Source organism: Pteropus medius, unplaced genomic scaffold, assembly GCF_902729225.1.
Source record: "Pteropus medius unplaced genomic scaffold, Ma_sr-lr_union100, whole genome shotgun sequence".
NCBI lineage: Eukaryota > Metazoa > Chordata > Mammalia > Chiroptera > Pteropodidae > Pteropus > Pteropus medius.
In genome coordinates this window covers 11,462,676-11,475,171 of record NW_024349803.1, presented here as the reverse complement: position 1 = coordinate 11,475,171, position 12,496 = coordinate 11,462,676, and the positions used below count along the sequence as shown (strand labels likewise).

At 42.0% G+C, this 12,496-nt stretch overlaps 1 pseudogene; it reads left to right on the top strand.

Annotated features, from left to right (window-relative positions):
- Positions 1-7,705: 7,705 nt before the first annotated feature.
- Positions 7,706-7,824, top strand: LOC120582635 (uncharacterized; annotated as a pseudogene).
- Positions 7,825-12,496: the final 4,672 nt, after the last annotated feature.

The following is a 12,496-nucleotide window of genomic DNA, read 5'->3' as shown; positions in this document are numbered from 1 at the left end:
TGCCAGTGCATCTTCAAGTGTGAGAAGCCCAGTCTAGCCAGCAGTTCTTGTAGACCATCGATACTCACAGTGAGCCCAGAGGCAGGAAACCTAACAACAGAGTCATCACACAGCAGTGGGTCAGAGTAGAGGCTCTGATGGCAGACTACCTGAGGTTGAGCCCCAGCTCTGCTACTTGCCTCCTTGGGTGACCTTGGGCTACTCGGCTAACCAGTCTGTACCTCCACTCCTGTCTGTAAGATGATAAGGGTCCCACCTCATAGGGTTGCTATGATGATCAAGTGATTTGAGATTTGTGAAGTGCTTGGAAAGGCACCTTACACATAGTAAGTGTTCACCAAAATAAATAAAATAACAATGGGGGTAAGCATTGATCAGATATGTACTATATCCCTGGCACTGGGCTCTGCTTATGGTGATGATTTTGTTTTATTCTCACACAGGTTTTTGCTTCTCTTCTCATCCCATTTTGCAATGAGGAAGCTCGGTGAATGAGTCCCCAAGAGCAACAGAAATTGAATTCTGGGTCTACTGCTGACTGGCCCCATGTCATGGAGCCTCGCTTCGTCCTCTCTGGAGAGAGAATTAAAACATCTACCTAATTGGGTTGTAGTGCGGATTAAATTAAGTTCTGAAAGAAATCAGGCACATAGTAGGCCCTCAGCACATGCTGGCTCTATTGTAAGAACACATATTCTGGGAGGGCTGCTCACCCACTGGCTGACATGTTATTTGCAAGTTGAGGTTCCTTTACTGCCATCTCAGCACACAGATGCTGGAGCTCTGTTCATCACCACACCTCTCTCACAGCCCCACTGATAGGAGAGAGAGCTTCCTTTCATCATTCCCAAACCTTTCTCTTCAAGGCTGCTGGGGATGGTGACCTGGGCCTTCTCTCTGTCTTGGCCATTTCTGCTGTTTCTCTCCTCAAAAAAAGGTCTATAAATATTCAAAGAACACTGGCATTTAGATGCGCCAATTTAAGGATCAATTTAAAATTAAGCATGTTGAATAAAAGGCCTTTATGGGTGTTCTAAACCCCTATAAAATACCATCACAATCCCTCAGTAAGTGGGTTATTTGCAGCTTCATAAACAGGGTGAGTTGTGTTTCAGCAGTGCTTAGCTCTGCCTTGGTTCCTTCTCATAAATGTGGATCGGACCCTTGGAACACTGTGTTTATGAGCCCAGCAGAAGGCATCAAGCCAAGCCTAAAATTCGGATCCATTTAAGAATTATGCCCTGGGGCACAAGTAATCTCTGAGCTGAGGGGAAAAGCAAACTGAGACGGGATTTAGGAAAACCAGCACATAATTCTCAGAGTCTGAAGTAACCTCCCTCCTCCATACCTCCTCTGATATCTGTCTGTCTGGTAGTGGAGAGCCTGGACAATCTGCAAGCTTCCTCACATATCTCCTTCAGGGGTCTCTTGTGGATGAGAGGGGCTGAGACACCTCTACTCCAGTGGCTCTTGGGCCAATGCATGTTCAGGGAAGTCTTGGGCTGTCTCCACTGAAGTCTTTTCTCTTGGTTAAAATAGAGTTAGAGTTCAGAAGAACCCCACACTGCACACACACACACACACACACACACACACACACACATTGTGCTAATGTCATTTTTTTGGTTTTTGTTGTACTATAGTGACATAAGACATAAGTATGGGGGAAATTGGGTGAAGCGGACACAAGACCTCTCCGCACTCCTTTACAACTTCTTGTGAATCTATAATTATTTCCAAATAAAAAGGTTTAAAAAATTCAAAGGGAGACACCAGGCTTTGAAGAGCGTGTTCTCAGCTGTGGGGTAAATGACATATGATGCGATGGGGCTCTTACCTCTTGCCATAGGGAACCATTTCCTGAAAGGGTTTGGGTTATTTTGGATTTTTTTATAACTGTTCTTTTTAGATTAAACTCAGGAAGGAAATTTGATTTACTAGACATTTGTTAAAATGTCTACTAAATATTCTGCTCTGTACTAGACTATTGAGTTTGATACTTAAAGGAATTTATTAATTGTAATTATAGTAAACACCAATGTTATATTACAGAGGGTACTAAGTTTTATACCATACTAAGACCTATAAATCTTCACGCAAGCTAGTCCCTTGGTCAGCACTTAATCAAAGTTTCATTGATTGGTTCGTTGATTCAATATTGTTTTTCTTGTATAAGTCTGGATTAATTTCAATTCAATAAATGATTCAACAAATGCCTATTGAGCACCTATTATGTAAATACTGGAACTCAACAAATACCTACTTAAGCCAATTATGTGCTCAGTGCAGTGGGATTTAAATAAGTAGCTCTGATTGTGGCCAAACTGTGCTAATCATAGTAACGGTGGTCACAGAGCATTTATATATGTTGTTCATTGCACTGACTCCGCTTGGTGTGTGGCATTATCATTATCATTATCCCCATTTCATAAATAAAGCAGAGAAGTAAAATAAATTCACTTAAGATCATACAGCTAGTGAGTGGTAGAGTTGAGATTAGAACCCACGGTATGAGGACAGAGTCCCAGTTTTTGACCTATACTACACTCCCTCTTTCTAAGAGACAAAATCAAAAAGTATATAAAGTACGGGATTGCCTAAGTGGGAACAATTCACTCTGAGTTGAAAGATGAGAGATTTCCCAGAGGAGGTGCTATCAGAGCTGAGTTCTGAAGAGTAAGGGTTTAGGCAGCAGAGATGGAGGACAGAGAAAGTGAGCCTCCTGAGTGAGCGATCAGTTATCTGATGTCTTTCTCGGCTATGTACGCCAAGTAGTATCTTCCTTATCATTGCGTAGTGATGCCTGCATTTTAAAGCACTCAAAACTCAGGTCTCAGGAACTCAGGAACTCGAAAATGGGACAGAAAATGAGGTGTCAGAACATATATGGTGACAGAAAGAAATCTAACTATGGGTGAACACACAATGTAAATAAATATATGCCTTACTGTTAAAATGTATAGCTAAAACTTATCAGATTTTGTTAACCAATGTCACCGTAAATTAATTAACTAATTAATTAATTTTTATAAAGAAAGAACACACAGAGGTCTCAGGTTAGACTCTGATCTAAACAACAAGGCCCAATGATGATGCAAGGTAGAAGGTTATGTTATCCAACCCCAAGCAAAAGCACACTCACATCACTTTCAAGAAAGTAAAAACATGTTTATTCATTCAATAAACGTTATGCATTCCCTGCATTCTATGGTCTCTGTCCTTCAGGAACTTGTTGGAACCAGATACGTTCACCATCAGCGTAGCCTAGCCCTTGCTTTGTAAGCTCTCCGGGAGAACTCACTTTCTTCATCTGAGAGTGGGGGCTGTCTTCTACAGCTAGCAGTCTCCTGTCTTGGTTCTCTGGATGGCAATGGCCTTTTGGTGTCTGAACATAGAAAGGAAACCTTTAAGTGCTCAGGTAAGAACATATTTTTTGTGTTACACACACGCACGCAGATAACATGAAATCTACTTCCTTAATCTCTTTTTATGTTTAGAGTACAGTATTGCTAACTATAGGTACATTGTTGTATAGTAGATCTCTTAAATTTTTTTTTTTTTTTTTTTGTTTTTTTTTATCTTGCAGGACTGAAATTCAGGTAAGAATTTTTAGACAGGGACTTGAATTCCAAGCAATGAAATGAGCACTGTCCAAGGTGCTAATATACTAATACCAAAGCAGCAGTTTCTCTGGTTAGTCATCGGAAAGTGCTAGAACAGAAAGAGAACCTCAGGTACTATTTTATACAACTATCTTACCAGTACTGAAAGTAAAATAAAAATCAAAAGGATAAAAGCAGAAAGCGAAAGATCGTTCTCAAATTAAAAAAAAAATTTTTTTTTGAAAAAAACGTACAAGAGACCACTTTGGAAACTGTGGTATTATTGCAAAGGTGATTATTTTCCAAAAAGGACACTGTGGCCAGAGCCTATTGAGCATTGCACTGGGAGTCCACTGAACTCTAGTCCAAATTCTACTTCTGCTCCTCACAGAATAACACCTGTCATTCCAATCTCACAAAGACTGAAAATAAAAATGAGGTACATGAAAAAGCACTTTTGTATCATGAAAGGATTAATGCATAAGATATTGTTATTGTTAGTAGAGTAATAAATAGCATAGCAAGCATTGCCAGGTTAGACAGATTTATTCCTACCAAATAAAAGTCTCTTAGCATTCTGATTCTCTCACAAATACTATAGAGTAAAGCTCCAAGACCTCTTTTTATGGAATCGACCAAGCCAGTTAATAAAAAGGCAAGCTCCATTGTGAAGAACATTCATCTTTGACATATCCTGAGTGACAAAGCAGGACGTTTGACAATGACCTAATGACAGAACAAGAAATTCAGCTTATCTGAAAAAGAAAAGGAGATGTCAGAACATACAGAGGTCTCAGGTCATACTCTGATCTAAACAACAAGAGCCCAAAGATGATTCTGGGTAGAAGTTATGTTATCCAACCCCAAGCAAAAGCACGCTCGCATCACTTCCAAGAAAATAAAAACATGCTTATTCATTCAGGAAATATCACGGAATTCCTGCATTCCATAGTCTCTGCCCTCCAGAAACTTGTTGGAAAGGGTGACAGAAGTAAGGTAATGAAGCATCTTGAGCTTTCAACTGAGGATTTTAAATATCATCCCTAAAATGTTCCTGAAATTTTTAAATAGAAGAATTAAAAGATCAGTCTTAGTTTTTAGAAAGATAGTGTGACTCCCATTAAGACATGAAGAGCAGTTAAGGACTGGTATCTCAGCAATGAATGCATTCCAAACAAATAGTTAAGAGAGATGCAGTGGAAAGTACAGATTCCAGAAACAATTTGATGGGAGACTTTACTGGGTTTATGTCTGATGGGATTGGGGAAGGAAAAGGAGTTCTAGAATTTTGCCTAGATTTCTGGGTTGGCATCTTGAATGTGGACATTGGTGCCATTCACCAGGCTACAGAATACAGAAGGAGGAGAAGCAGGCTTGGGAAGGTGAGGTGGTGGAGATGATGAATTCTGTTTGGCATATGGTAAATTTAGAAGACCCAGGAGCAGGAGTAGTCCTGGTGGAGATAGATTTGGGATGCAGGCAGAGATCCTGGCTAGACTTTAGAGTTGTCAGCAGGTGGGTGGTAGTTAAAGCCAGGGGGTGGAAGCTTGGCCAGGTAACAGGTAAGCAGTGAAAAGATCACAGAGCCGAGGCCAAAAGCTCAAGAATGCTGAGACACACAGAGGCAGAGAGGGTCTCATAGGAGACCAAGAAGTACCAAGGAAGTGGGAGGAAATCCAGGAGAAAGTGGTGTCACACGATGCCACACAGAGCCAGAATCCCCAGAGATAGTTCAGTCAAATTCACTCAGATTGAGTAACCAGCTCTTCAAGTTAGTGTTGTGAAATTCTAAAAGAAATAAGCAATAGAATGTTTTTGAGTACCAGTCTTTTCCTAAAATTCTGCTGAGGAGCCAGAAATTAGAAGACACAACTCTTGCTCCCAAAGTACCTCAATATATTGATAAAAAATTATTACCAGAATGACGGTATGGACCCTGAGAGCCATGAGGACTCAGAGAGGAGGCAGGGAAAATGACAATACTTAGGAAAGCTTTGTGAAGAGGAGACTTGACATTTGAAAGGGGGCAAGGTTCTGGAAGGTAGACGAGGGCAGCGGTTCTCAGCCTTTTTGGCCCAAGAAACTGGTGCTCCTAAAAGAATCTAATGCCTGATGATCTGAGGTGGAGCTGAGGCAGTGATGCTAGCTCTGGGGAGTGGCTGCAAATACAGATGAAGCTTCGCTCACTTGCCTCCTGCTCTGCGGTCCAGTTCCTAATAGGCCACAGGCCGGTACCAGTTTGCAGTCTGGGAGTTGGGGACCCCTGGACTAGGGGATCCACAAAGCAGATACAAAGGTCAGAATGAAAAGAAACAGGACCCTGTGAGATGCGCCTTGCCTGGAATGCATGCTGTGTTCTTACCTACACTCTGCCTTGCAGCCATTCTGAACAACATGCAATGTCTCTAAAATTCCAAGCTCTGCCACGTCTCCAGGCCTTTGCATATGCTGTGTCCACTTCCTTAAACACCTTCTATGATGTACTTGCTTACCCTAGATTGATCAACAGACTGTGAGATCCTCGAGGGCAGAAACTGTATCTTATCTATATATCTTTAGCTCCAAAACTTAATGCTATTAAATTGACAATATCACATTAGTTAAATAAATAAGGAATGCGAAGAAGCAGCATGAAGTGGGCTGGAAGAGTCAGGAAGATGCTCTGAGAAGCGATGTGTTTTTTAACTGATTCACCAGGTGTTTGAGTTTATAAATTTACTTCACATTATTCCAATGTGAGGTGAACTGACAGATCAATAGATTTTATAGTGGCAGTGTGGAGCCAGAATTAGATTTGGGGAGAAGGAAACATCATCTCCAGATTTAGAAAAAAATTTCTTTTGCCTGTCAACTTTTTAACCACAAATGCATTTTAATCCAAAACAGGCTGGGTAATCACTATAGAACTACTACAGCATAGTGATAACAGATTCCCCTGGAACCTGGGAGGTTAGCTTTATAGAAAAGTAAGTGTTTCACTCTCTGACTCTTTAATGTTCAGAGAGCTGTTGGCTTGGAAAAATTGTCATTGATCGGTTGCCACTTCCTGCTGGGCTGTGCCCACTCTACTACCCAGTCCCATTCCAAGAATGCCAATGGGGAATGGCTTCTGGGAGGCACCCGGCAAGCAGCCATTTCCTCTTGCCTTCTAGCTGGAATCGTTCTATTTTCTCCATTCATCCAGCCACACTGTGGTGAAGAATGCAGGCTCCATAGTCAGACTGCTTGGGTTCAAGGTCTATTTGCTACGTTTTCTAGCTAAGTGATCTTGGGGAAATTACATAACTTTCCTGAGACTCGATTTCCTCTCTCGTAAAGTGGGGATTATCATACACCTACCTCGTAGGGCAATGGTTCTCAGCTGGGTGTGATTTTGCCCCCAGGGGACATTTGACAGTATCTGGAGGTATTCTTGATTGTCACAAGTTGGCAGAGAGTGCCACTGACATCTAGTAAATAGAGGCCCTGCAAGCTCCTAAACGTCTTACAATGCACAGGACAGCAGCTCGCACAACAAATTATCCAGCCCAAACTCAACAGCACTGAGGCTGAGAAACACCACTCATAAGGTTATTATGAAGCATTCAGTAAATATTAGCTCTTCTTCACCTCATCATCAAAATCCCATCATTCTCCTTAGCCTCTAGCTCCTGTTTCAAATCCTTCCCGCCTATGTTCTTTTTCCCATTACCACCTCAAACATCCTGATAGAAGCCCACATCTTTTCACACCTGAGACCTGCTTCCCATCCCCGAATTTATCTTCCTTGGTTCCCACCTTGGAGCAAAGCTCCTTCACGACACTGTGAGCTCCTCGTGGTCAGGACTTGACATTTTCTTGTGTGTGTCTTTATATCGATCTCAATACCTGGAACGCAATGGATGGCAAGTGAATGTTTGCTGAACCAGATCAAGATCCATGCCTTGCTGAACTACCAGGTCATTTGTTCAAATACCACCCGCCCCCCCATTCCCTTACCCCCAAAGGACCACTTAAAGATAAAATGCAAACATCTCAGCCATTGCCCCCAAGTTCTAACCTCCACGTGTAACTACATTTCCCACCAGCTGACATGAACCTTTCTTTAAAGCTTAAGCTGTTGTGTCTATGGCCATTCTACCCTGAACAAGCCTGATCCTGTCTGATTTCTGAAGCTAAGCAGGGTCGAGCCTGGTTAGTACTTGGATGGGAGACCACTGAGGGAGACTAGGTGCTGTAGGCATAAAAAATGAAAAATTAAGGGAATGTAAGCCGACAAGGTTCTTGCAATCTGTGAGGTCAACCAAGGGTGGCCTCACCTAAAAAAATAAACTAAATAAAATAAAGTAAAGCCAAGCCGTAGTATTTAATATCTACAAAGCACATCGGACCTGTTTCTGCACATTCGCCCAGTCAGTGTCCCCTACCTCGTTACTTTTTCCCTACTCTTCTCATGACCAAATTCTATCCATCCTCAAAATCAAAACCCAAACTCACCTCCTCCCAAAAAGCTTTCCGGATGATCTCAGTCCAACAGCCACTCTCATAACTTGAGCTCTTCCTCCAGACACGGTCACCTTGGGCATGGTGCTTACCTGGGACTCAGTTTACTGAGTGAAGCAGGCATTGATGAAGTCTTTTATGGAGCCCGAAATCCACAACCGTTATCCAACCAAGTATTAAAACCATTGAGAAATAAGTTAAAGTTTTAGAAATAACTTTGAAGTCTGTATCCATAGACATTATTAACATTATTTGAGTTTATCTCCTATCTTTTTCTTTAGTTATTCTAATTTAAATTGTCCATCCTTCCTCATAAGATAAGAAGAAAAACTCTTTGTATTTAATTTTTTGGGAAATGAGGAATCAGGAAAACCAAATAGTTATAAAAGTCTCAGCCTCCTGTCTCCCTGTGCTTCCTCCGCAGCCTCAGGCTTTCAGAGTGGAAGGATGACCATATGTTCCAATAAGGTTCGAACTTAGAAGATTTTAGCTTGCATTAGTAAATATAATAGAGAGCAATGAAACATTTGTATCTCACTTTAATAAGTCAACGAAATATAAATGAAGACTGTGATCAGCAGAAGCCTTTTGTCTGGAAAAGGAGGCATATGCTGGACCTGTGTATAGACAGCCATCTATAGACAAGGTGTGGGGACACCGAAAAGTCCCCACACCCCACGTATCTCTTCCATTCATTTGAGACAGAGCCTGAAATCCCACTGTTAGTAGCTTAAGTCATTTCTACCCACAGCTGGCCCCTCCCTCAGGGTTCACTGCTAATCCTACCTTTGAGACTAATCCTATTCCTAGTATGAGAGTATTTAAGAAGGTTGAGTGGGGAGTAGAAAAAGAACCAGGAACTCTTGCATCTCCTAAGAACCAAATAAAGTTGTCTTTTTACATGGTAACGATTCAATAATTAAATAACAGTCACATACTCACTCAGAAACCCCCGCCTCAACTGTTAGCAGCTGAAATGTAATGGATGAAGGTGTACACATAAATGAAAAACTATCCAACACATTTCGTAAAATGAAAAAAAGCAAGATGTATGATGGGAAGCAGGGGTGGAGGTTGTCTGTTCAAATTGGTCCTGGAAAACATATCTACCAGAATGGCCTCCTTCTTGAGAGGTCACCTTGTCCCAGATTGTGACAGCATGCCACGTCTCTTCACCATTGGGGCAGCTGCTCTCGCTCCCCCATGGCTTTCTGTGCACTGGGTTTAAACAGGGGACCCAGACAGGGGGAAGGTGAGCACATTACACTTCCTTAAGACTGTGGTGCTCCGTGGGAAGCCCACTGCCCAAAATGAGACCCGGAGTCTTTGATCGGTTGAGGAGCATAAATTCAAGGAGGGGTTGTTTGTTATTTGTTTGGTGTCAAAAACAGAGAGAAACAGATGGAAATCACAATTGCTAATTCACTGTCTGAGGCCCCTTGAGGCTATTGGCATCTGCTTTAAGCTCCCTCTGCTGGTGCTTTGGAAAATGCACCTACTTGGCCAGTTCAATCTATGCTCCAGACTGAACTGGCCTCAGGGAGGGAATTTCACGCTGGAAAGTTAGCTTTCCCAATGTCTTCCCCCTTTTTTTCATCTATTCTCTGGAGTCCCTAGAGTGACCCTCAGGGATTTTTTGATCAGCTTCATGGTAGGAAAGTCAGGAGGCCAAGGACAGTGGGAGGTATGGTTTTGAGCCAGAGTGACCAGTTTGATAAGATCCTCTCTCCCTGCCCCCCCAAAACACACACATGGGGTATTTCTGATTCCTCAAGGAGAAACTGGCAATTTCACTCACGAAATAATTTTTCTAAAGAATATGGATAATCACCCAAAATATCACTGTTTTACAAGCCCTAATTTACACGAAGTTGAAGGGTGGAGAAGAGATGGCCTGTAAGGCCAGGGTTAAAAGCTACTTAAAATAAATACATCTATTTCCATCTCTGCCCCACCCCTCAGGGAATCTTGTCCCTCAGAAATTTTCAGGACTGTTTTTATCTAGAGAAAGCTAAGAGATTTGTGAACTATGCACAACCAAACATAGGCCTGTGCTTTTATTCCAACCTAGGGCTTCAGAATTCCCTCCTGTGTCATTTAAACCACTTGAGGTGTAATTATAGCTCCTCTGTCTGCTGACCCCTGGGAGCAGGGTCACAGAAGGCGAGAAACGGAATGCACTCTTTTTAGACTCTTCGACTCTTTCTCAATAACGGTTATTTAAAGCCCTGTCGAGCTAACCAATTGCTGAAATCTTGTCAGAAATATGTATCTTTTCATTTTTATTTTTTCAATTCCAACACGTGATAGGATTTAGGTAAACAGCTTTAAAGTCCTCCGTGAATGTTCAAATTGACAAAGAAATTAGGACCATCAATACGCAGTGCAAAGCTTGCTCTGGTTTCTCTCTGGCCTGACGGCCTGCATTTCTGGCACCTCCAGGACCTCTGGTATTAGAGAATGTATTTGTTCAGATCCACAGGACCGGGTAGGACAGTGTAAACATCACAATGACCCTGAGGCAATAGATCCATAAGATGGATGAGAGTCATACGTGTGCCTCATTCTTGGGCGCTCCCCTGGGACATGATAATTCCCTTCCTGATAAATAGTGACTCTATGATCCTCTGACTTTCCCTTCTAGACTGTATTAGTTTGCTCAGGCTGCCGTAACAAAGAACCATAGGCTGAGTGACTTAAACAACAGAAATTTATTTTCCTATTGTTCTGGAGGCTAGAAGTCTGAGATAACGTATTAGTAGAGTCAGTTTCTTCTGAGGCCTCTGTCCTTGGCTTGTAGATAGATGTCTTTCTCCTCCCTGTGTCTTCACATAATCTCTTTACATGTGTCTCTTTTAATCTTCTCTTCTTATAAGGAAAACAGTCAGACTGGATTACGGGCCACTCCAGTGACCTCATTTAATATTAATTACCTCTTGAAAGACCCTGTCTCCGAGTACAGTCACATTCTGAAATACTGGGGGTTAGGACTTCAACCTATGAATTTGTGGAAGGGGATCATATTTCAGTCCATAACACAGATCTTCACCCCCCCCTCTACAATTGTGGAAATTCTAATTCTTACAATAATCCCCTATTCCATGACATGCACAGTGGTCCCACTTGCCTAAGTCCTTATACAGAAATCGGTAGTAGAAATGAGCTGCTGCTATAAAAGAAAATTAAAACGATGGCATCGACTTTGGAACCAGATGGCAGGCAGTGAGTGAAGAAGTAGAGGGGTCAGGGGATGTCCCAAACTATAACCTGCCTCCAGCGTGCAGAGTGGCAGCAAAGAGGTCTCTGGCTGGGCATGGGCTGGAGTCCCTCAGGGTCAGTGATCCAGACAGGAGTCGCCAATGCCAAAGAAACAATTCTATTCTCCGGGTTACCAGACACGCATGTAAAGCAACTAGAGAACTGCCTAAGAAAATGTATAATTAACTGTCCATGTGTATGTCACAGATAACACATGTCCTTCCTCTCCTCTATATTGTACTCCAGCCAAACCAAACCACCTACAGTTTCCTAAAATGCCAAGCTATTTCATGCCTCAGAACCTTGTTTTACTGCTCTGTCTCACCTGGACTCCCCACCAGCCCAGCTGCCTAGCAAGCATCTACTCATCTTTCAAAAATCACCTTTTCTATGAAGCTTTTTCTTTCAGCACCCAGTAGCCATAATTTATTAAGCACTTGTCATATGCCAGGAAATTTGCAAGGTATTTCATTTGATCTTCTCGACAGCTCTATGAAATAGGTATTCCTATCCCCCATTTACAGGTGACAAAACTAAGGTTCAGAGAAATTAAGTGATTCTCTCAAGATCACCCAACTTATACATGGTACAACTAGGCTTCAAATTTAGACCACTGTGATCCAAGTCTGGCTCTACAGATATTCATATATGCCATGTGGACTGCTCCTCTGAAGCCGGTTTTGAGCCAGAGACTGAAGTGAGGCCATCCCAGGGTCCATATTAGCATCCTGCTATGTATTACGACAGTCTAGAGGTCAGCAACCCCATCTGAGAGCAATCCTTACTCTTATGGCACTCATCAGTGTTCAGATCTCTCCTGAACTGCCTGGATAGGACACAGAAATGCCGAGCTGTATCAGGAGGGGCACTGTCTGCCAAGGAGCACCTCCTGCCATGTATATATGAGAACTTTATAGATGATCTAGGTGATACCACAGACAGTGGGAGAAGGAAAGATCGTTTAGTCAATGGTGTTAGGAAATTCTCTTGTTGTAAGAAGAAAAAGATAGCTACATAGTTACTTTATGCCAAAAGATTTTAGGTGGAATAAACACCTAAGCATGGAAAATATAACTATAAACCTCATAGAAAAAATATAGTTGAATATCTATAATCGAATACCCCAAAGCAGAAATAATAAGGCTAAAAAAAGA